We start from the raw sequence: 23,438 nt of genomic DNA, 5'->3' as shown, positions 1-23,438 counted from the left end.
GCGCACTCGCATTATCCGAGAGGGAGACCCAATTGATGAGATGATCTTGGTGGTGCAAGGCAAGCTATGGACCTACACTCGAGGACTAATGGTCGCAATCACAGAAATGAGCATCTAAAAGATGGTGACTGCTGGGGAGAAGAACTTGTGGATTGGTTTAATGCTATCCCTACACATCCGACCTTCCTATCTAACCAAAACTATTCAAGCAGTTACAGACGTTGATGCCTTCGTCCTTATGGCCCATGACTTGAAAGATATACTCCTTAAACATCATATAGTTCGTCATATGCAGCAAGCTTTCGCTCAAGAAGGAACGCACAAACCAACTCTACCCAGGAAGCGAACTCCAGCAACACAACACAATCTCAGCAGTGAGTTCAGGAGCACAACACAAACAAAATTAGTGTATTGGCTAGTGTGGCCTAGAAAATCATTGTCAGTAAAAAGGTAAATCGTTAGTATTAATTCTAGTTGGATGGGCAATGCTCATGCATAGGCCATGAACAGATGATCTTTAAACTAAACTAAATAGTATGTGTTTGAATTTAGGCTTAGGTACAACAGAAGGAAACAACCCAACATGTAAATTCTGGTGTTCTTGAGTTGAAAATCAAAATCTTTATGAACACATTAATATTGGAGTAATACCTGGGCAAGGGACCGGTCCCTTGCGGGCCCAGGCCTGGGCCCGCAAAGGACGGTCCCTTGGGACTGGTCCCAAATGGGACCAGTCTCTCATGGGCCTGGGACCGGTCCTAGGCCCATGAGAAAAATCAGGACCAGGCCTGGTCCGACTGGTCCCATGGGCCCGGACCGGTCCCATGGGGTTTGAAAATTTAATTTTCCCCCCTCAAATTTTTTTATATTTGGGGGCAAAACGAAATTTTATAGGGGGTTTTTAGTATTTTTAGGGTTTGATTAGTAAGTTTCTAAAAATTTAATAATTTTAAATAATAAATAATAGTTAATTAATTTTAACATAAATAAATATTCACATTTCACACATTCACGCTTCACAAATAAACAATTAAATAATTTTTTTATTAAATTATTCATCTTCATTTTCATTGTCAACACTAGTTACATTATTCAAATCTGTATTTAAAGAGTTCGAGTAGTTCGGGATCTTCAGGGTGTTGTTGAGTCTTCTTCTCCATGAGTCCAATCCCGTAAACACATCACTTCAATCATCTCATCGGTAAAGAACATCTTCTGTCTTCAACAATCCGACCACTCGTTGAAAATGTTGACTCGGATGCAATTGTAAAAACGGCACAGATAAATGTCAGTGCCATTTGGGATATAATGGGGAATGACTTTCTTGTTGGTTCCACCATTGAAGAATATCCATGTCAAGTTGCTCCATCGTCATAAGGTCAAGTCCACCTGTAGGTAGCGAGTCATCTCATTTGGTCTATGTATGTACGAGCTGGAGCTAGGTTGGAGCTTCCACTTCGTCCACATACGCCCACTTGCTCGACCATTGAGGGGGGGTTACATCAAGGTCCTGATCGCCTCTCCCAGATGTTCACTTCCACTTCCACTTCCACTTCTACTTGCATTGTATCTGTCTCATATAAAGAAAAAAGCCTATCCAATTTGTTTTTAAAGTCAGTCAAATAAGCGTATAATCATATTCTAAATAATGGCCTAGCTCAGTAATTACACCGAACTACGGATAATTTAAACCTAGGATCTAGAAAAAGGCCTAATCATATAAGAATGGAATATCTAACCAATATCTCTTATATTTTCTTCCATACTTGAAACATTTCACTAAAAATGTTATCATGTCTATATTGATAAAAAGTTTTAGCAATTTGAACTAAAATATCTAACACTAAATTAGTAGTTGGATAATAAATACCACTTAATGTATTAGTAGCATCATAAAAATTTTAAGAAATGAATAAAAAAGTTCACAAACCCCCCAATCATCATAATCGACAACTTCTCTGGATAGGTCTTCCGATTGACGAAATCTGTAATTTGTTTCGCCGTTGGCAAAGTTTTTCCAAATCAAGTAGGTAGAGTTCAACGGATAGGCATGTCTGTACATAACTTCAAAGGTCGAACCGGGGGTCCTCTTGCTTACAATATTGACGTACTCTGCATCTTTATTGCTACCACGACGATAAATCCGATAGCTCTACGCACCCTCTCAATCCTTGAATTATGTATCTAAACGCGCTTAACTATCAAATTGATGATGTGACAAGCACATCTCTGGTGATAAATTTGCCTTCACCAAGCGGATCCAATTCTTTTCAAATAAAGATATTCGCCGGGTGGTTAGCAGCGCATTATCAAGCGTTAGCGCTACAACTCTATCAGTTAATATTCTTGCAAAACTTCAAGAATCGTAAAATAAATAGTTTCAGCACTATGTTTTTCATATAATGGTTAAAACCTATCAATTTTTGTTGTAAACCCAATTATGATCTAAGAAATGTACTGTAACAGTTAAAAAAATCGGTTTTGATCTACAAGCCCATATGTCTGATGTAAGTGCAATAGATATATTCCTAAAATTTTGAAATTCGTTTTTAAGTTTATTATTTATTTTGCTATAAGTTTAGTATATCTCTTCTACTTGTAGTTCTATAACAAAGGGGTATATGGGGACAAAATGCAGTTTAACCATATTAACAAAAAAAGGATTTTCAGATAAACAAATGGGAGAGTCTGTAGCAACTATATATCTTGTATTTCCTCTCGTGCAACATGTGTATTGTATTGCCAGTGAGAGAGTTGAGGATTGTGGATTAAAATTAAGTTGAGTTTGAATTTGTCTACCTGATCCGTTGAAGATGCACTTATTTGGGGATGCTTCTTCTCTACGTGTCGTCGCATCGTCGAAGTCCCCTTCTAGCCCAATAATGGTTCTGCATAAATTACTATCCCACACGATTCTTCCTCCTTCCCATTGTCTTTGGCCATTTTGATTGATGAAGTATGCCAGACATCAGACACGACCCTCTTTGACGGTCGGGGGGGTTGGGCTATGTCCGTGCCCGTTGACTCGCAGTCACATGTGTTTGGCTACACCTCGTCCCGCCGAATGTGGTTGTGGAATTACAGCTGCATCCTCTGGAGGAAATGGTGAAAATGGATTGAAGGCTCAATTTCATCGGTGGATGGAAGTAAAACTCATTTGGGGAAGACATTATAAATTTATGAAAAATAATAAATAATTAAAATGAAAAGAAATTAAATAATAATATGAAATTATGATGATATTGAAAAATAGAAAAAAAAATGAATAATAAAAAAATAATATAAAAAAATTATAAATATAAATTGAATGAGAAATTGATTGGAGATTTGGAGTAGAGAGATTGAGAGAATGAAAGAATGAGAGATTGAGAGAATGAAAGAATGAGAGATTGAGAGATTGGTGTGAAAAAAATTAAAGGTTTTAGGGTTATTTATAGTGTAGTTGTGGGGGGAAAATGAAAAAAAAAAACTTATATTATATAAATAATAAATGTAACCGTTGGCAAATTTATAACCGTTGCAGCCAACGGTTATTATTCTTTTTTTTTAATAAATTTTATAAAATATTATTTTAGTCCTTGAATTTATACTGATTTTAGGGGGTTTAATGTAATTTTACAAATGATTAAATTGATAAAAGACAAATAAACTTTTGGGCCCAGGCCTGGGACCGGGCCCAGGCCCGGGCCTTGGAGGAGGGCCCGGTGGAGGGCCCGGGCCCTCCTCCTTAGGCCTGGTCCCATTTTGGGACCAGGCCTCCTAGGACCGGTCCTCCCCGGTTTTTGGAGCTGGGCTTTTGGGCCCGGTCCCAAATGCCCAGCTCTATTGCCGTTCATTGCAGATTCAAAATCTTGATCCAACAGGTCTCCAGTGTTATTGAATTTTGTTGTATTATTATACTCTATTGTATTGTATTAAAGTGTAAACAACTTAAATTTATATTAAGCAATAATAGTGTATAATTGGAATGGACCTAGAGCATCTTCAAATATAAGTTAGTGGAAAATGACTCAATTTAACTCCAAGGGATTGGCCTAGAGGTGAATGAGGTTTTCTCATTTCATTGAATTCTTTGGTTAAAACCTTCAAGCCACCTACCACATTATGACTTATATAGTCTTTTAGACTTATAAGGTGTTCAATAGATCTTGGAAATTAGTTGAGATGCGTCTACACTCCAATAGAGGTGACAATGGGTCATGCCGGTACAACTCACAATTTTTTTGGCACGGTGCGAAAATTTCATACCGTATCGTAGGCTTAGGATTGGCATTTGGGCTAGCACAACACAGCCCAAGAATTTAAAAAAAAAAAAAATTTTATTTATTTTTTTAGAAAAGCCAATGCGACACGTGGGCCAACCCACGAAGACACAACATGACACGGCCTAACAGGCCATGGGCTTTGAGTTTCGGTTGTTTGACACACTCATGGCATGGTAGGCCGTAAAAATTTTGGCCGCCACCTCTACACTCATGAACGATTACCCAAAAAAAAAAAAAATTGATCTCAATTTAGTTCTGTTGATGCGTGATTTTGACACTAACTAATCGACACGTGCGCAACGTTGGTTGGCCATGAGACACACGTGAGTATGGATAAAGTGTGTAGTAAATGTAGTAGTGAGAGCTGTTTAAAGTGGTTCGGATGCTAAGGTAGCAAGTCTTACGTCCACTGATAGTTGTATTAATATTGTGGGTCAGGTCGCAACAGCAGACTGACTTACAAATGACTAGTGAAAAGTAAATGCAAAGATACAAGAGAGAGAGGGATAGCTAATTCAGAGTGTAAAATGGCCGAATCCCCTTAATGAAGGGGTCTTCTCTTTTTTATAGTGAGATGAGTGCAAGTAATCATCATTAAATATGTGGGTTAGTGTGAATGTCAGGACAAAATTTGACTTTATGTCACATTGCCCACCTTCCAAACTGATTTCATGCGATTTGGAGCAGGGAATGGACACGTGGGATCTCCACAGCGTCTGGCAGGTCTGGCGCGTGCTTACCGTTCTGACAAGAGCAGGTCACACTCCATCACGTGATTTCCCACGTCAGCCCTTGATTTCCCAGGCATAACAGAAGTCCCTTAGTTTTTAAGGTTTGAGGATCGAACCTTGGAAACTAAGCCACGCCGCGATTGGAGGTTTTCTGGAAGTTTTGACAATTCCGACCTGAATGAAAGAAGCTCGGGATAGGGCCTTTTGCGAACATGACCTTGCACGAACCTCGTCCAAATGACCTGACGGCCATCGCTCAAGCGACCTGACGGCCCTCGCCCAAGCGACCTGACAGCCATCGTTCAAGCGACCTGATGGCCCTCGCCTAAGCGACCTGACAGCCATCGCCCAAGCGACCTGACTTTATCAGGTGTTCCTTGTCGTACCTTAGGGATAGAGATTTAATGAAGCAGTTTCTGCGTTGACAGGCGCTCTGCGCGTGTTAAGCGTCTGCCAGGCGCATTAAACGCATTGTGTGCTGACGCGTTATTGCTTTGACAAAGCATTAATTACATGACACGCTCGAAACGACAACTCTTATCACAACATTAAATACGGCGTGGGGCGCAATTAATGCGAAGAGAGAGAAAGGCGTCGTTCAAGTTTCTCAACGAAAGGGTCGTGGGTTTGACCGCCCTTAGTTGTAACTCTCTCCCCCCATTGATCGGCGACATGTGTCCGCGATCAACGGTGAGAAGTAGTTGCCACCCAAGCGTCGTTTTGATTCCGAGGGGTGGTAAACGCCGGTTCATAGTCCATATAAAAGCCCAAATTTTTCAGATGATGCCACCAGAATCTCTTTTGCCTCGAGCGAAAAATCTTTGCAAACCGGAAGCTTTTTTTTTCCGATTGGCATCTCTCTGATACCTGAAGCAAGAACCGTCCACGGTCATATGCCCCAAAAGGTAAGGTTTTTTTTTTCTTTTTTTTTCTTTTTTTTTTTTGGCTTTCATGGCGATGCAATGGCGTTGGGTCTTCTGATGTTTCATCAGAGAGGTGACGCTGGAGTCGGGTTCGAGCCGTGAATGGCGGCTCGAGTCACTGTTAGGGTTTAGGGAATTTGTTCCATGCCGCCGTATGGGGCAACGTACGATAGCTAAAATGACCTTCTGTCTGTCACTGTTGCAGAATGGGGAATGGAACCCTCAGCATCCAAATCCGAGGAAGGAGCCGGCTCGTCTTCACGGGATATTCCCGCAGACGCATCCCTTGAGGTCTTCTCGGTTCTCACCCGAGAGGAGTTCAAGAGGGTAAAGAGAGAGTTCGACATCCGCGCGGAGGTGTTCCTTGACGCCACCCAGTCGTCGCGGCATCCTTCTGATGGCTTAGCTGCGATCTCCGAAGAGATCTTCAAGGGTAGGGGGATGATTCATTTCCACCCTTTTATTAGGTCGGTCCTGGATCACTTCGGGATCGCACCAATGCAGTTAATACCAAACGCGTATGTCATCGCCGTTGCGATGTACATCACGTGCCGAGAGAGCGGCTTGGGCGAGCTAACAGCGGTGGAGCTCGGCTACGCGTATTTCCTCAAAAGGAGTAAGGACAAGGACTCCTATTACTTGTCCCGGCGACCTACCATTGCCGAAGGGATACATAGCTATCCCAGCAATGCGGGGGCCTACGAGACGAAATTTTTCTTCTTCTGTTACGATGGCTACTGTCGCTTTCAGGATCCAAGTAGGTTCCTCTTCGCTAGATTCATTAACTGTGCGTTTCTTTTTCTAACGACCTGTGTTCTTTTGCAGTTAACAAGTCGACCAACCTGAACCTGCTCACCGACCCGGACAGGATCATGTCTTTTTGGGTTCTCCCCGGAGAAATTCGGGACACGAAGAAGCTTGTGACGACCGCGAACTTGCGAAAGTACGGTTTTTTCAGCAATAACGCGTCTTTAGAGTCCCGAGAGTGTAAGCTGGGCCGACTAATTCCTTTCTGGTCATAGAATAATTTTTGTTTAGTTACTTACATACTTGCATGCAGCGACCATGCCTCAGAAACAGTCCGACCAGCCCCGGCGAGCGCCATTTAACTTCCCTCGATCAAGGAGGGCTAGGGCAGTCGAAGCTACTCGCCTTATAGCAGCACAATCGGTGCGAACTGCCGCCCCTTCCCAGCCCCGTCCTGAGGAAGAAACGACCAGGACAGAATAGGTCACTCAGCCATCGCTTGCTTGCCCGAGGTGGAAGACAATGGCTCAGCGGTCGAAGAAGAGGAAGTAGATTCTGGTCGACAAGTCAGAGACAGAATCTGAGGATGATCAACCCCTGAGGTCGCAGCGGGACCTCGGAAGGAGGTCGGGCAAGGAACCCGCTGATGAGACGGTTGCTGCCGACAAGGGGAAGGACACACCAGTGCTAGACGCGTTGGGGAACCTGCTCGAATACCTGCAGCCGATAGTCTACTCTCTACTTGAGTGTGGACTATCGGATTCATATGATGAGTTCGCCGATACGGGCGATGTTGACCTGATGACCACGTCAGTTCAACATCCAAGCAAGGTGAACGAACTGTTCTTGAAGAGTTTGTCTGCAATTTTCATTCTAACTCATTTTTTGTTCGCAGGCTCTGCTCGCCATGAGAATGTCCCTGGAGAAGGCTCGGCTGGGAGCCACAAAGGGGGAAAATGATCTGAAAGAGGAGATCGCGAAGCTCAAACAGAGCCTATAGGACGTCGAAGAGGAAAGAGCGCTGTCCACCGAGGCAGCGAACAGATACTTGAACCAAAAGACGGTCGTTATGCGTACAGTGGACTTCCAAAAGATGGAGCTTGAGCGACGCGCGGAGGAAGTAAAAGAGCTTCAGAGGACAACCGCTAGACTCTCCAAGGAGGTCAGAGAGAAGGACCAGGAGCTCCAGATGACCTTAATGCGGGCTCAGCGAGCAGAACAAGAATTGGAGGCCTCCGAAAAGAGAAGGCTAGCTCTTGAGGCCGAGCTCCAGGAGAGTAAAGGAAAGGTTGCTTCCCTAACCGAAGAAATGCGGAGCCAGTTGGAGGAGGTTGAGGATAAGGCCGTCGACTGGGCGATCGGGTCCATCTATGCCCTGCGACCAAAGAACCCAAATCTGGATATGTCTAACCTCCCGGGGGAGTGGCAGGAAGCCTTGCAGACCTTGGCGATGGAAGATGATAAAGCGGCGGCCGCCCGAGGATCCGACCAGACAGAGGGTTCGGGTTTTGCCTCGAAGAAACCCCCTACCGACCAGGCCTAGTGCGATGAGGCTGACCCAATAGGAGTCAATAGGGTCAACAGTTTTTGTTGTACATAAATGAAATACATTTTGTTTTCAATTGCTGTTCGCTTAATCATACATGAGTGCAGTTTACAATTCAGTTTATTTACATAGGCAATATTACATGTGAACTGTTACAAGCGAACAGAATAATATTTTACAAGGAAAAAGGAAACTTTAACAAAATCAAAAGCTAATTTACAATGAGAGCTAAGTTCGGGATTACTGATAGTATGGCCGGAGAATATCAAAGATCTCTGCGAGATGTGCTACGTGATCTGAAGCGACATGGGATTTGACCAGCATGTCATCTATGTAGACCTCCATTGACTTGCCGATCTGGTCGGAGAACATCTGGTTAACCAGCCGCTGGTAAGTCGCGCCAGCATTTTTAAGGCCGAAGGGCATGACCTTATAGCAATACAGTCCCCGATCTGTAATGAAAGATGTGTACTCTTCGTCTGGCGCATACATCGGAATCTGATTATACCCCGAGTATGCGTCCATGAAACTTAGCAGCTCGTTCCCCAAGGTGGCATCCACGAGCTGGTCAATCCTTGGCAGGGGGAAGCTATCTTTAGGGCAAGCTTTGTTGAGGTCGCTGAAGTCGACGCAGGTTTGCCACTTGCCATTGGGGTTCTTTACCAGAACTGGGTTGGCGACCCAGGTCGGGTATAGTGCCTCCTGGATGGATCCGTTATTGAGGAGGTTGTCCACCTCTAACTTTAGGGTGGAGTACCGCTCTGGATCCATCGCTCTTCACTTCTGGCAAACTGGTTTGGCTTCACTATCGATATTTAATACATGGCAAATGACATCCGGGCTGATCCCAACCATATTTGCGTGCAGCCATGCGAACACATCGATGTTTTCCCTGAGGAAGCTTGTCAGTTCGGTAGCCAGCTGGGGATTGAGATTTTTACCGACTCTTAACACCCTGCTCGGCTCTTTCTGGTCGACCATCACTTCAATGAGGTCCTCAACTGGTCCACTAGAAGGGCAATCTTGAATACAAGGGTCTAGGTTGTCCTCGATCGGACCAGGTCGTGGATCGATCCTGCTGATCGTCATAGCCTGCCTGTGATTGCCATGCGAGGTGCCCTTTCCTTTGCACGCCATCTGAATCGCTTTTACATAGCATTCGCGCGATGCGCGCTGAGACGCGCTGACTTCCCCGATCCCTGTCGGGGTGGGAAACTTCATCTTCAGATGGTAAATTGAAGTGACCGCCTTGAACTGTCTTAGCAGAGGTCGCCCAAGGATCCCATTGAAGGCTAATGGGCAGTCTACCACTAAGAACTCAATTACCTTGGTCACTTCGTCAAAATCGCCCAGTGTGACTGGGAGTGAGATTGTTCCCTTGGGGAGTAGATAGTCTCCCGTGAATCCGTACAGTGGGAACGATGCAGACTTCAGGTCGACCTCGTCCAAATTCATCCTTTCAAAAGTGGATGCAAACAGGATGTTCACAGCACTTCCGTTATCCACTAACATTCTCTGGGTGTTATAACGCCCTATCAGGGGAGTGATTACAAGGGCGTCGTCGTGGGGATGATGCAACCTGGCCGCATCCTGTTCGGAGAAGGAGATTTCCACCTCCCTGCGAACCTTTTGTGGTCGCTGTTTCGCACTCATCACTCTAATGGGGTCGTGATGTGCTTCACGAGCATACCTTTCTTGGGTACCTCGCGAATTTCTAGCGAAGTGCGGTCCCCTGAAAATCAAATTGAGACTAAATACCCCTTTCTGATCGCGGGCTTCTTACTCAGCTCCCCCCGATCTTTTTCTTTCGAGGGAGCAGAGTCATCGATATTCCTTGAAATGCCCCTTCTTGATAAGCTCTTCGATTGCTTGTTTCAGAGCTCGGCACTTATCAGTATGGTGCCCATTGTCCCCATGACAGCGACAGTACTTTTTATTATTTCTGGCTATCGCGGGGGTTTTCATGGGCTCGGGCTCTCCGAGCAGACTGGCTTCTTCGGATTTATCAACAATGGCAGATACAGAGGCGTGCAGTGGAGTATATTAGTGCATGTCGCGCTCGCGACGAGGAACGGGTGCATAGGACTTTCTGGGCTCGTGGCGAGGTTTCTTCCCTTTTTCCTGATCGTCGGCGGCCCCTCCGCGATCAGCCCTTCTACTTTCCCCTGTACCAGACATATTGCCAGAAGCGCCGGAGTCGCGACGGTGGAGTGCCGCCAGCGAATTTTCTATCCGGAGGTATTTCTCCGCAAGGTTATAGAACTTGGTGAGGGAAACATCGTTCTCAGCCTGTAATTCTTTCCACAGGTCGGTTTGCGGGCGAACTCCAGCTATTATTAGTGTTCGGATGGACTCTTCGGGAGCATGAGCCACCTTGTTGAGCTCCCTGTGGAAACGGTCAATGTAGGATTGTAGGGATTCATCCCTTTCTTGCCTTATGTTGCTGAGATAGCTCAAAGGCATCGAAAACTTTCAATGCGCTTGGAAATGCCGTAGGAACGTCGTGCTCATCTAAGGCCACGAACTGATCGATCCCACTAGGAGCAACCTTAACCACCGTTTGGCATGAGAAGTTAAAGTCACGGCCAAACAACGGCATTTTGCAAGATCCGAAACCTGGTAAAGCTCCATCAGGTCGTTGAACTCATACAAATGATCTTGCGGGTCATGGTTCCCATCAAACGGCCGCATGTCGGGCATCCTGAACCCCGGTGGGAGTGGAGCAGCTAACACTTCGAGAGAGAAAGGGGATGCAAATGCGACCTGGGCCTGCTCGTTTTGCTGCTCTCTCAGTCTGTCTAAAGCTCGCTGCAACTCCTCAATTTGTGGTAACGAAGCCAGTTGGGGATTGTTTTCACCCATGCGAGTCCGGCCCTCGCGATTACGATTCAGGAAAGTCCAAAGGTCGGACTCCTCTTCGCCTCGGCTGGCACTTCCGGCCACTCTCGACACACGCTGGCTAGAGGCGTGTGAAGGCGATAGATGGTGCGAGGTATTTTCATGGCCCTCGCGGTGGTACGAACCGCCCTGCGAGGTGTGGGGACCACCCGCATGATAGCGATCAGGATCGTTCTGCTGGCGGTGATAAGAATTGCCCTGCCCAGCACTTTTGCTTGGGTTCACCTGCAACGTGGCATGGGACAGCTCAGGATTTACTTTTTCGCCGAGTCTCAACTTTTCTGCCACCTTGCTTAGGGCACGGTTTGTGTTCGCTGGCCCTTTGGAGCCCGTAGGCTTGCTTTTTGCCACTTGCTTACCCTTATGTCTACGCGCTGCAGTACTCGCAGCACGGGCTATTTCCCTTTGCCGCGCTTTCGCGCGACCTGCAGGCGTTTTTGGCGGTAGCACCGCCCCAGCTATTCTAGATGGCACGCCTTGTTCCAAACAGTCCAACCTTTGGTTGACCGTCTGAAGAGTACTGTCGAACCTCTCCAGGTAGCTTCTGATGGAAGGGTCAAGTTGCGAAGTTGCTGGGATATCCACCGCAGCATTTTGTGGAACTGGAAGTATCCTTGAAGAGGTATCCCCTTGGGTTAGAGGAACTCCCTCAGCGCGCTGGTTGGCTTGCTTAGGTTCAGATTGGCGGGCCATTTGTTGCTGTAGGACCAGTAGGTTAGATATTCTCCTGTTGAAGGAGGAATACTAAATCGGGCCCTTCTTCTAGCGCCAAACTGTTGATGCGTGATTTTGACACCAACTAATCGACACGTGCGCAACGTTGGTTGGCCATGAGACACACGTGAATATGGATAAAGTATGTAGTAAATGTAGTAGTGAGAGCTTTTTAAAGTGGTTCGGATGCTAAGGTAGCAAGTCCTACGTCCATTGATAGTTGTATTAATATTGTGGGTCAGGTCGCAACAGCAAACTGACTTACAAATGACTAGTGAAAAGTAAATGCAAAGATATAAGAGAGAGAGGGATAGCTAATTCAGAGTGTAAAATGGTTGAATCCCCTCAATGAAGGGGTCTTCTCCTTTTTATAGTGAGATGAGTACAAGTAATCATCATTAAATCCGTGGATTGATGTGAATGTCAAGACAAAATCTGGCTTTATGTCACATTGCCCACCTTCCAAACTGATTTCACGCGATTTAGAGCAAGGAATAGACACGTGAGATCTCCACAACGTCTAGCAGGTCTGACGTGCGCTTACCGTTCTGACAGGAGCAGGTCACACTCCATCACGTGATTTTCTACGTCAGCCCTTGATTTCCCAGGCATAACAAGTTCAAATCAGCCTAAATAGGAAGAGAACCAGTGAAGAAGCTTGGAATAACAATTGGTTTGGTTTCGGTATTTATGGCTCTGTTTGGTTCACAATTTTGTGTTTTTGGAAAAAGTTTTTTGAAAAAAGTTAAAAAAAAAGTTGAATTGGGCGGGTATTACGATGTAGGATTTACAAATTACAAAATACCCCATATGTTTGTTTTTTTACAAAAAACCCCTTATAATAAAACATTAAAAGTTAACAAAAACACCCTCAATCCACCCTCAAATACGGACAGCCGGCCACCACCGTCGGAGGGTGGCCGGAGTCGCCGTAACAAAAACATTAAAAATATTTAGGGGTATTTAATTGAATTAACAAATTTAGGGAGTTTAAAAAATGTTGAATAAAGTTGAATAATATTGTGAGTTTTTTGGTATTTTACTATTTAACTTTTTTGGGAATACTAAAAGTAGTATTCCCAAAATCCAACCAAACGAAGCCTATATTTTAGAATGGTCAGATCCTTGTAGGTATAAATTTCTTGATACATCAAGAAGCCAATGTGCTATATGCACCTGATTGACTTTATAGTTTAATCAGATTAATCTGAGTAAAGCTAGAACAATTCTGTAGGCGTATTAACGAAGACGCTCTGTATAAACTAGTTTTCTTTTGTGTCAGCATCATGACCAGCACCATCACTGGTCGTCCAGTCCAATTTTTACCTGGTCTATCTCCATTAGTAGCTTAGACAGCTGTTAAATTACTCAATTAGTTCTCTGGACAACTGTTAAATAACTCCATTCCTCCACCAAACAAGCTTTGAGTTGGATCTTCAATCTTCATAGGCATTTTAGAATTTCAAACCATGTAAGAAGTCCAACCTCATAATTGGACTTCCAAGACATTAATATTGTGTATTCCTTTGTTATTGAAATAGTTCCATTTGTCATATTTTCTTCTTCCTTCGTCGACATTGATGTGGGCATGATCTCATAAAGCTGGTCTTATATGTAAACAGAGAATCCTCCTACAATGTTTCTCAATCCGCAAGATGCTTAAAACAAATGTAGTTCCCCGACGTCCAAGTGCAACACAGACGCTGCCCTGGATAGCGAGGGGAACAACTTGTTAGGCTCCACTGTAGATGTTGCTTCACAAAGAGTAAGCAACATTATTATCAAAATCAAAACTTGAAGCCTTATAATATCAACAACAAAACCCAAATCACATAACATAAAACCAGATTTAAATGGGAGTAAAAAGAAGTAACTCAGTCCCTTAGATGTTCAAAATGAGTTGCGATCATATCCGCAAATCATTACAGGTCTGTAGACTCATCACCGTTGCTCAATTACTCCCAAAAGTAAAAAATTAGAGAAAGTAATGTAGTTGCTCAAGTGTTCTCCCAAAATAAAGGGTAAAAAAATTAAGGGAGAGATATTAAAATACAAAAAACAACACGATTAATATTGCTTCAAGGGAACGAGTCATATGGGAACTGAATGTATCCACACTGACCAGATAGTGAAGCATCAACATCTGCAGTTACAAACCCAGGTAAGAATGAGAAAACCAACTGAAAATTTACAATCTTTTCAATGATCCTTTGAATAATAAAGGGTTTTTAAAAAAAAAAAGGCTGCTTAAACCCTAGAAGAGATCTAAAATTTGCAGAGTGAATGGTTCAAAACCCTAATCGCCTGAGCGTCCAAACGGAAGGCAGGGTGGGTTTTATCTTATAGAGGGATAAGTGGATGATCGGACGGTTTATATGCAGCTTATTTTGATGAACGGCTAAGATTTCATGCTATTGTGTTTCCCTAATTTTCCTTTGGCCTAGCGGAAAATACAAGAGTACCCTCAAGTTCCACTATTTAGGCTTTTTATAAGCTTATTCCGTAATGGGCCATTGAGGGCAAGTCCATATAAGAGTTGAAGCCCAATTCCGTTTTGGTCCATTTGAGGATTTGAAATTAGTGGGTCTTGGTGAACAGATCACCCTTTCCACATTTGGGGTCATTAGAAGAAGAGCTTGACAAATGACAATCATAATACAAAAGAACACAAATGAAGCATGAATGTGAAAACCACCCCTTGGTGGTCGGGTGACAGAATAAGGGCTCTTAAGTGTCTATTATTCAAGAAATCTTGAGTTCAATTTTCCTCGATTGCTAATAAAAATGACGCGCTCATTGTAGTGTTTACCTAGTTGTAATGATTGTCAAGTAATTGCTAGATCCTTCAAATTATAGCCGAGTTTGAGGATCATCCAAATTTATATATCTTAAAGGTGATTTGTAAAACCAGATAATCAATAGGTACATTTGTTTATATTTTCATTCTCAATGTTTAGTGAAAGTGGGGAACACTTCTCTTTGTTTTTTTCTAAAGTTCGGACGCGATAATACAAAAACATTATGTTTCTTTAAGCTCTACCCCATCAACACATCCTCTCTTTTACAAAAAAACACGCATAAAATATAAAAACTTTATATTGCTCTCCCGCGTATGATTTTTAATTCAATTTACACCAAAAAAATGTCAACGGGTGCGTTTGTTTTACTATCCTGTCTTACCCAAAATACATATTTGATTCAATATTCTCAAAATTTAATCATATTATATTCAACTCAAAATATTTTTTTTAATCCCCTAGGTTTGTTAATTTAATTAAACACCCTCAACAATAAAAGTTTATAAATTGACAAAAACACTCCCATCCACCCATTAAATGCTGGTAGCCAACCGTCGGAAGGTGGCTGGCCGATCTAGCATTTTCCAACCTGATCCATGATGGATTTGGTTGGAAAATGTCAGATCTACGGCCAAAAATTTGGTCATTGACAACTAGATCTTTGACCACATCAACGACTAAATCTGGCATTTTCTGATCAAATCCATCATGGATCGAGTCGAAAAAGGCTAGATCAACGCACAATCGACCAAATCCAGTAGATCATGTGCCATTTTGGTGACTTCTGACCACCCTCTAGCGATGGTGGCTGGCTGTCGACAATTAATAGATGGGTGGGGGTGTTTTTGTTATTTTTTTATGTTTTGTTGTAGGAGGTGTTTAGCTAAATTAACAAATATAGGAATTTTTTTGATCAATTTTTAAATCCTATTTTCGTAACAATAATTCAATTCAATTTTTTCAAAAATCCTACTCAAAATACTCTAACAAACACACCCGTTTTGTTTCCAAACGTGTATTATTTTTGAGCATGTCAAACGTGTGTATTTTTTCATATTTCGTAATTAACATATCAGACGCATATGTTAACTTCGAAAAAAATTAATTTGAATTTACGGTTTTTTTTATTCTTTTCAATATTTTCACAAAACATTAATTGAGTTAAACTAGTTTAATAATTACAACTTTATATTATCTTTCCTGGGCCCTATAAATTAGAGTTCCCACTTCCCACCATGCAAGGCTATGGTGGCCCATATAAAAAGAATACCATCTCTGTTTGGACCAGAGCACAAATATAATGAAGCCTTTTAGAAACGATGAATTAAGGAGTTAATTCTTTTTAGTCCCTGTGGTTTCAGTTTATTAAGGACAATGGTTCAAACAGTATTTTTGGTCCTTCTTGTTTTAAAATACTACTGTTTTAGACCATTAACTTAATAAAAGGTTAGTTGATTGTTAAATTTATAATAAAATGACAAATAGGCCCCTTTTAGAAATAAAATGAAAATTAAATACATGAACAAAACTAAATTAAATAAACACATTATATACTACAAATTCAACACACACACGCACTCTCTCTCTCTCTCATCACACACACACATCCGCACGCGCGCGCGCGCGCGCACACACACACACACACACACACACACATATTAATTATCTAGTTATTGTCCTGATATAATTATGTAAGGATCATACTTAATAGTTAATTAACCTTTTATTGAGTCAAATGATTAATATAGTTATATTTTGAAACGATAAGGACCAAAACTTAATATTTGAAGCGATTATCCGTAAACAACAGTGAACTGAAACCATAGGGAATAAAACGAATTAACTCATAAATTAAACATGAAACAACTATCCTTAATGTTGTTACGAAAATCCATAACAACTAGATTTACCCAGTTAACCATGACGGAACTGTGTATGATGTGTTTATAATTATAAATAATCAGCTAAGTGATTTTGTTTATGCCAAATAACGAAAGACAGAGAATATTTTTAAAGTGGTTTAACGGGTTAAAACTAAGTCTACGTCCTTTGTTATTTTATTATTTATGCCTGGATTACACACAAGATGATTGCAAGAGGAGAGACTGTAATAGCGAGCTAATACTCTTCCTAAGTGGCCTCTTATCTTCAAGTGTATTTTTCTTCCAGGATTCGATCTCCCCAAGATGGAGATGGTACCTCCCTTTTATACACGACATCTAACAATGTAGATCTGAGTCAAGTCTTTACCTATATTTAAGCTAGAGTAATTATGCTTGAGAGTGATGCGCTTATTCGTTAAGTCAATTGTTGTGGGAGTGACATGTGGGACAATCCTTGTCGCTCGATCTTGGCACGGTTCATAGACAGATGGCACGAATTTGGCCGGAGGGGAATCACGCACAACACTTACCCTACTCAATTAACGCATAAATCCAAAAAACTTTTGTAATTAGACACATCTTTTTCACATGATTTCCGCGGCTAAAGAGATAGGATTACTTATGCTAATCACGTTTTAGCAATGCACTAATCACTCATTTAAGATACTGAAATCAAATCAAATATATCCTCTCGCCTCATGGCAAATGAATCCAAAGGCCACATTACATTAAGATAATTAATTAAACTGATCTTTTTAAATAATAAATCCAAATCTTTAACCCGACAAGAAAGTTTGAACATCATTTTCAATCAAGGACAATAATTCAATATTCTCAGCTGGGAAATTTCAAACATTTACCCAAGTAACCATCATGTGCCAGTCTTATCTTTTGAACCAAAACTATTATATAATAAAGTCAATAAATTATAAAATGTGATTCTTTTTTTGATTCATTGTCAGTTCTAGCTGGCTTACACGCTTCACCTAGACCTGGTAAAACGAGTAATTATTCGTGATTGGACCTGTATTCGTAAAAAATAATAAGAAAATAATACAGTTTTTCGGTATATATCGAATTTATACACTAAAATGACATAACACAATCTTAACCGTTGATTAATTATGAATTAATATTAATCAACAGTCAGGATTACGCCATGTATTTGATGCATGAATTTGGTGTGCTCCTTTTAATAATTGTAACATTACTCAAAATAATATAGGGTATAGATCTCTCATTTTGGACCCATACCTACTGTCGGTCCAATCAAAACATTTACCATACAACAGTTGTGCAGCCATAAGGGTTTGAGAAATTGAGTTGGTTGTGTGTGAATTGAAATGAATTTGCAAGAGGTGATTAAATTGTGGGGGTGTGATTGTAACAAATGAAAATTAAAATGAATAGTAAACAAGGTACCCGTAGGTCCACCCTTACCCGCGTAGGATACGGCACGGTCCAATCAATCCTTTTAGACCCGTACCTATAGGCCCCGACTCGTCTGTTTTGCTAGGTCTACTTCCACCAACCAAAGTAATTAAAATTAACCTTCATTAATGTAAACTTTCCAAGTTAATCCACCTAAAATTAGACAAGTAATTCATGGTTAGAACTGATGAAACCTTTCACATTGTGTTATATCTTAATCTAGATATTTTTCTTAACATTAATGGTTGTTAGGTGTAAGATCTTATCCACGAAGATTTGACATCAATTACGATTTACCAAGTAAAAGCTCCAATATTTAATCTTACCTACCAAACGAAGATCAACATCATATTATCGGAATTTTCAAGTGTTTCATTATCAATCAATTTTCCTCGTTAAGTTAAAAAAGAATTATAATATTTTGATTTTTAAGAACATCTACATAAACTAAAGTATGGTATAATCGATTTCAACGAACGATTACAGACGCCACATATTTTTCTGACGTATATGATCATACTTTCCATTTATTTAATTTAGTAACCCATTGTTCTAAGCTCGAATGTCACATCACATCTGCCTAAAGATGATTTTATTTTATTTTATTTTGGCAATAGTTAGAAAGATACTCTAACTCCTTTGATTGGTTTAAGTATATACTTGTATCATGTTTTGTTGAAGTAATCACCTTTAATATTAATATTAGAAGAAAACATTTTCAAAATGAAGCAAAACTAAACAAGAACAAGAGGTTTTATTCACATAAGAAGATTATTTTCCTTTTCGTTTTTCAGAAGAAAAGGAGGGTCCAAAAAAATCGAAGAAACATAAGAGATATAAAAAGTAATCTAGACGATTCAATGTTTATTTTATTTGAAATCCAAGTATGAATTATTAGAATGAAGGATTACAAATCAATAATGTCAATGTGATAATTTAAACAAAACAAAAAAAGGAACTGGGTGGTGGAAGAAGATAAGCATTCGAAAAAAAGAAAGAAGACAAAGATAAACATTAGGTTATACATTATCAGCAACTTTAGGGTTCGAACAGATGGATGGTTGAGATTGAAGACTATTGTTTTGTCTCTAGAAATTTTTGCTGTGTAAAGCCGATGGGTCGAAGTCGAACAGATCTTGTCCAGCACCAGCAGTTCTTATCCTCATATGTAGGATGTTTTTTGCCTCTGCAGCTATAATTTGTTTGCCCATAATGTTCATACAAACATCAATAAGATACGCATTCCATACGTGGCTTTCTGGGGCCTTCACTGTATTCAACATTTGCCATGTTTCCCTTTATTATTCAAAACATACATGCTATATATCATAAGGAGCAGCGTCATTTCAATGGCTAAAACAAACCATCACAGGGTAGTTGAACGGTAAATTAGGATTTTTGGATAAATTACTCAAGATGTTTTGAGTTTCATTCATCTTAACCACCCAGTAGAGGTGATCATTAAAGGCTTATCTGGTCGTTAACTTCATGGTTTCAGAGGATTAGTTGAGGTACGTGCAAATTGACCCAGACACTCTAGCTATAAAAAAAAAAAAAAAAAAAAAAAAAAGATCAAAACAGAATGCAGTCAATGGTTAATTATATAATTAACTAAGAAGTTAGCTAGAACTCTCACTAAACTTGTTCATTTAATTACTTTGATCAACACGCAACAAACATCACATGTTAGTTAAGTTATATTGAATTATATAATATTTATACTCCAATGAACTAGGGTTTACATGTCACCCACCACATCGCGATAATATTATCCTCTCTTTTCATTTGAATACTGGGTATATATATATATATATATTAGTCAATCAAAGGATTTTACATTCACACCTTATCGTTTATGTACAAGAAATCTTATAATTTTAGGTTCTAATTTCAAAGCACAACGTTTCTTTTCGTATTTTAATTGCATTTGCACGTTCGAGTTTGCCCATACGAAGAAGAAACTCTAAGTCAGATCAATGATATCTTATGTTATTGATATTAGTAGAACTTAATTACTTAATATTGTGCTCCTCACATGGTGAAAATGGAACTATATATTATTGTTGGAGTACACAAAGAGAGTAAAAGACTTTTTCCTACCTAAGTTTGCCTTAATTACACTTTCCCACCCAAAAAGTTTCAAAATACAACTTTTCCACCAAAATTTATATTCCATTTATTATCCAAAATACACTTTCCGATTATACTGCCAACAGAGAGCAAATTTGGTCTAAGCTGTTGAGACTTTTAAAGAAGGAATTCTAGTGAGTCTTTTGGTGGTCAAGATTGGTCGTAATCTGACTTGGGATGGACGGTTGCTCGTTCCACAAATCGTTCGATTGTTGACAATTGATGGGATCGTCGAGAGTAAGGTTTGAGGGGTTTTGGTGAGAGATGATCAAGGAAGAGAATGGTGGTTGTTTGGGTTTGCAAAGATGCTGAAATAAGCCGACGAATGGTCGGAATATAAACTTTGGGTGAGAAAGTAGTATTTTAAAACTTTTCTGTGGGAAAGTTTCATTAAGGCAAACCTTGGGTGGGAAAAAGTCACTTACTCTACACAAAAATAAACTAGTCTCAAACTCGTGAAACATGCAGAGAGATTCGATTCGATCTGCTAAATATGTTTAATAATTTCCAAGGTGTATAATTATTATATAACTTGGATTGAATCTCGATTATCTAAAATGTTTTTACTTTTATCCAATGGCTCATTAATTATCTAATACTTTTGTATTAAAAGAGGTGATATTCTTGAATTTGTCTCTAAACATATACAACACAATATACTCAAGAGATTATAGTACACGTTCAACATGAAGACGCTATCCGAATAGTAGTTAATATAATAAAAATTGATTCACAATCAAATCTTATAAACTTTCTCTCATAATTTTAATGTGACAGTTCACAATTGGGCAAACGAGACTCACAATTAGACAGACGAGACCTATTACAAACTATCACGTCAGTAAAAGAAAGTTTGTAAGTGTAGTATTATCCGTACTTAATATTCATATCATGGTTGTTAAATCGCGTATCGTATCACGTATCGAAAACTTAATTTTTCGAATCGTATATCATATTGTAAGTTACGCCTTTTTTTTTTTAAAAAAAAATATTCTAAAAATTAATATCATCCCCAAGATTAATTAACGAATTTTGTAATATTATTAGCTTTAAATTATAGTATTACATTATCAAAATTAATTACAAAATTAAGAATTTATATCATTTCTAAGATTAATGTCAATATTTATATCTTCACTTGTGTTATTATTATCATACAAAATAGGTAACACATCTTCCTCTTCACTTTCTTCATGCAAAATGGGTAAATTTGGGCAAGTTTTAGTAAACCGGGTTGTGTGACCTAGATCTAACCCGAAAATTTTCTTGGATCGAATAAAGTCATATCGATATTTTTAAAGATACGAATTGATACGTATCATATCGTAAAATATATATCAACGTATCAGAAGATTTAAGATATATTATCTGATACGTATAATTAGTGTTGAGTATTGAATCGTATGGTGAGATATATATCGCATATCGTAGGATATTAATAACCACAATTCACATGTTTGAAAACGCTTCCCCTTTTTGGTTTTGAGTGAAGAATTCAAACAATGAATTGTTTAAGTATGGCAGTGAAGGCTGGCTGGAGTCTGGACCATTAGTTTTAATTAGTTACTTTGCAGTCGAGAAGACTGTTGCCAAAATATCAAATTCTGTTCTGTACATGCTGGGAAAGATTAAAAAACCCTTCAGCTATTCACTGTTTCTTCACCTAGTTTGCAGCATTATTCAATGAATCAAGACAAAGCACATAAAATATTTTCTTTATCTTTTTTCATCCTGACGAATTATTAGTAGGGTTAGGTTATTAATTAGGTCCATGTATGCATGTTTTATTTCTATATTTGCAACGATGCTCATTAATCTCGATTATGTTTCAGTGTTTCCATCGTTTTTCCGTTTTATTTGACAGGTTGACAGCTAGCTCTTTGGTGTACCGTGAATATGTTGAGGCAAAAATAAGAGAGATGACAGATCGATTCATCATTTCATTGTAGTTTATTTAGAAAGCGCCTTGCTTTAAGAGTTTAGAAACTGGTTTTCTGACCCATTTATTTTGGTTACAGTTTTCTATATATATAAAAACCTTTTGTCCAAAACTTATCCATGCATAAAGCCTTTAAAATAGTCTATATTCATTCATTATCTATCTTATCCTTTTATCAAAGAGTTAAAAGATTTTTATCCATCCAAACAATGATTTAATGATATTTTTCTACGCGTAAATTTTTAAAATACTATTTTACTACTAAAATTTATATTTTGATGGCGAACAAAAAGTAAACTCTGTCCAGACTGTTAAGACTTTTGAAAAGGAGAGACCGATAAGTCTTTTGGTGATGAAAAGTTAAATTTTTGTAGTTTGGATTGATTGAAATTTAACTTAGGAGGGGCAACTGTATAAACCCTAATTTCTCAATTATTGATGATTAATGAGACCGGCATGAGTAGAGTTTGAAGGATTTTGATGAATGATACTTAGAAAAGAGAATAATGATAGTATAAGGTCACAATGATGCTGGAATTAGAAATATAATATAAATTTAGATAATAAAATAATATTTTAAAAATTTATATATGAGAAAGTATTATTAAACCATAAGAAAATGTCGTTTACTCCATTTTCTATATATATAAAACCTTTTGACGAAACCTTATCCATGCATAAAGCCTTTAAAATAGTCTCTATTTATTCATTCATCTTGTCTTTTTATCAAACCCTTAAAATAGGCTGTCTTCATTCACTATTTACATTTCGATATGTCTTTTCAATACTTACTTCTAAATTAACGTAACATTAACTTAACTTTATGTAACGATTAATCTCCAAAACTGACTCCATTTTAACATAAATTATTACATAATTTTGAGTAACTGAATTAATATATTTTTGATATTTAAATATGATATAACGAATTTGTAGTTTATATAAATGAGTTATTTTCAATCATTTAAATGTATTAATTCAAAGCGTAAAAAACTAAAATGTAAAACCCTTTGAATATCTATCTTTGGATAGCTCAAGTAGTGGGATGAGCACTTAGATATGTGGTTAAGGCACACGATTTCAAGTTCGAATGCCCTGACTTTCAAGATTTAAATAGGAGGTTGTGACGGTGGGTTAATGCACTAATCTCTTCCGAAGATCAATTAAAATACGCGTAAATTGACATGAATACTTTGATTAAAAAAAAATTTATATAACTCTTTTGAAATGTAATAGATATAATTAATTATCCAAATTTAAATAATTATGTAACAATCTAATAATAATACTACACCCATAACATTTTTATATAATTTTTTTTTCACAAACTTATGTAATAAAGGAAAATTGAGTGATTTTAAATTTAAAATAAACTTATAATTAACCCTCTTTTACCACATAAGTTTGTATAAAAAAATTATTAATATAATATT

General features: G+C 39.2%; 2 non-coding genes across 2 annotated transcripts; both read right to left on the bottom strand.

The window, feature by feature from the left end:
* Positions 1-13,490: 13,490 nt before the first annotated feature.
* Positions 13,491-13,628, bottom strand: LOC116130290. The gene has a single exon (XR_004128031.1). It is a non-coding gene; the product is annotated as a small nucleolar RNA snoR136 (small nucleolar RNA).
* Positions 13,629-13,692: 64 nt separating this feature from the next.
* Positions 13,693-13,776, bottom strand: LOC116130293. Its single transcript, XR_004128034.1, has one exon. It is a non-coding gene; the product is annotated as a small nucleolar RNA SNORD25 (small nucleolar RNA).
* Between the last annotated feature and the right edge of the window lie 9,662 nt (positions 13,777-23,438).

This window comes from Pistacia vera, unplaced genomic scaffold, assembly GCF_008641045.1.
Source record: "Pistacia vera cultivar Batoury unplaced genomic scaffold, PisVer_v2 Contig218, whole genome shotgun sequence".
Taxonomy (NCBI): Eukaryota; Viridiplantae; Streptophyta; class Magnoliopsida; order Sapindales; family Anacardiaceae; genus Pistacia; species Pistacia vera.
Note: the sequence above shows the minus strand (reverse complement) of the source record. Positions and strands in the feature narration are given on the sequence as shown.